Source organism: Echinops telfairi, unplaced genomic scaffold, assembly GCF_000313985.2.
Source record: "Echinops telfairi isolate 266 unplaced genomic scaffold, ASM31398v2 ScPeMD7_5;HRSCAF=22, whole genome shotgun sequence".
Classification (NCBI taxonomy): Eukaryota; Metazoa; Chordata; class Mammalia; order Afrosoricida; family Tenrecidae; genus Echinops; species Echinops telfairi.
The window spans coordinates 26,884,571-26,887,399 of NW_022103901.1; positions in this window are offsets into that span (position 1 = coordinate 26,884,571).

Below are 2,829 nucleotides of genomic sequence, written 5' to 3' on the forward strand. Positions count from 1 at the left end.
ATTCTACCTTACAAATCTGGCTAGACCAGAGGATGTACACTGGTACAGATAGGAACTGGAAACACAGGGAATCCAGGGTGGATGCGTTCTTCAGGACCAGTGGTGTGAGTGGCGATACTGGGAAGGTGGAGGGAGGGTGGGTTGGAAAGGGGGAACCGATTACAAGGATCTACATGTGACTTCCTCCCTGGGGAACGGACAACAGAAAAGTGGGTGAAGGGAGACGTCGGACAGGGCAAGATATGACAAAATAATAGTTTATAAATTACCAAGGGTTCATGAGGGAGGAGGGAGCGAGGAGGAAGGGGAAAAATGAGGAGCTGATGCCAGGGGGCTTAGGTAGAGAGCAAATGTTTTGAGAATGATGAGGGCAATGAATGTACAAATGTGCTTGACACAATTGATGTGTGTATGGATTGTGATAAGAGTTGTATGAGCCCCTAATAAAACGATTAAAAAAAAAAAGAAGAAACAGGGACATCAATCAGCTTGCTCGCTTGGGACACGTCATCGGGAAAAGACCAAACACTAGGAAAGGCCATTATGGTTGGGAACACCCCGATTTTAGATGCATGTGAAAATGGAAGACGGAAGAAGGGAAGACCAAAGATGGATCGATGCCTTTGAACGGCGGAGCCAGCATCGACCGCTGGACGCACTTGGACTTGACAGGAGAACCAACCAGATCCGTCTTGGACGGAGAACAAACAGGGAAGGGGACACTTTGTCTCACCCACTTTGGACACGTCGTCAAGGAAGACCCAGGGCATCGTTCTGGTAAAGTTGAAGGGCAGCAAGAACGAGGCAGGCCCTTGATGGAAGAGATGGTTGCACACAGTGACTGCAACAACGGGCCCAGGGTACCAATTATGAACATGGCTCGGGACCGGGCAGGGTTTCATTCTGCTGTGCCCAGGGTCACGATGAATCAGAGCCGACTTGAGGGCCCCTAACAACTACAGTGACTGACCCAACAGGCTCAACGATGACCTCGGACGGACCAACCGTCATGCAGACAGCGAAGGTCTGGGCGACGCTTGGATCCGTGGATGGGAGGTCGCCACAGGTGGAGCTCACTCTGCAACCAACAAGACCCTGGGAAAGGTGACCGTCACCTCTTTGGACCACAGCCCTGTGGGGCCTTTATATAAGGCCGCATTCCACAAGGACAAGCCCACCTCAGGTGCTCCCGTCAGAGCTGACCATTCTCTCACGCGTCCCCCCACGCCAGCTACGAGGCCCACTCCCAGCCCCTCCTCACCGGGCAGTCCACTGCAAGAGCTGGTCTCCCTGTGACGTTCACATCCTCCCAGGGACCGGTCCCAGGGAAAAGGGGAAGGAACATGTTCATGACAGTCTCCACAGGTTGGGCCCAGCAAGGAACATGGGGGGGTCTCCTTGGCGGGGCCCCTCTCCCGGAGCCCTTTGGAGGCAGCAGCTGTGGTGCTGGGAACCCAGCATCCATTTCTGTCGATCACAGCACAGAGGGTCCCCACAATGGCCATTCTTGCATGGAGTCTCTCCAGCAGCTGCCCAGGAAGAGTGGACTCTACTTCCTGTTGCCACAGCTCCACTAAGCACGCTGGGCAAGGCCTGTTCCCATCGTTTAGGAGCATGATCGTCTTCCAGGATTAAGAACTGCTGGGAGAGTCAGGCCTCCGGGGTGAGAGCGAGCAGAAGCTGACCCTCTAGCTGTTTCTCCATGGAGGGCCCACCACCCCCATTTTGACCGGAAGGCACGAAGCTGCAGCTCAGACCCAAACACCAGCCTCATTCTTAAGGCCACTTCCTTCCTGGCCACGCCCCGAGCAGGGCTCGCGGGTGCTTCCTTAAATGAGTTCAGCTGCATACGCCCACACGGTGTGTAGTGAGTGTTATGTGTAGCTAAGACTTGGGGCTTATGTTTCTTCACTGCAGAACCAGGAGGGGCCGCAGCAAGAGAGCGCCAGCCAGCACCACTGGGATGAGTCCTCTTGGGAAGCCACAGGAAGCCAAGCCAAGAGCCTGATGCCTGCACCCAGAGAAGCTCTGGCTCTCTTCTCTGGAGTTCCCAAACTGGAATCCTTGGTCCAAGACTTAAGAGCCTTCGGGAAGGCAACGCCACAAGAGGGATCTATTTAGCATGTCAAGGAAAGAGCCAGGAGAGGAGAAATACACTAGCAGCCGCGCTGTCAACCCTTGGGATGCGCTTGCCAGGAAAGCCTTGCTCCTGAGACCCTCCAAACACAAACCTCTCTCAGAGGCTCAGCCCAGTGGGCCCCAGGAGCGGCTGCCCGCCCAGGTCTGGCTCTCAGCAGCATCCTCCTGATTTGGAAAGGCTAACAAAGTGGAACCGGGTCAATGACACTGACCGCCTGATCCATCCTTCTGTCTAAACTGGGACGCTCTCGTTTACGATGGAGTCAGTTCCTGTCCGTCAGAGGACAGGCTCCTGCAGGCCAGAGGGAATCTGTAGCGTGCTGGGATATTACTGGGAGAGCTGGCAGAATCTTCATGCGCGTCATCCAGCATCTCCGATCATCGGAGAAGGCCAAAGTGGGGAAATCAAATGGAGAAGAGTAGATGGAATTCCTGGCTCTGCCTTCACCACCCGTCCATCCACACCTCGGGTCATGAGACTGTGCAGCGCTTCCTACCAGAGGCAGCCTGTCCTGCCCACCCCTTGGCCTTGGGCGAGGCTACCTGACTTGCTTCCTCCATTGGGAGGGCAGCAGAAGTGGCCTCTTGGAGGCTGGCAGGACTCAGGCCTGACTGGGATGACCTCTGTCTCTGCCTCTGTCCTGAGGAGTGCACTCCCCGACAGCCTGCAGGTCTCAGGAAAAGGAGGCG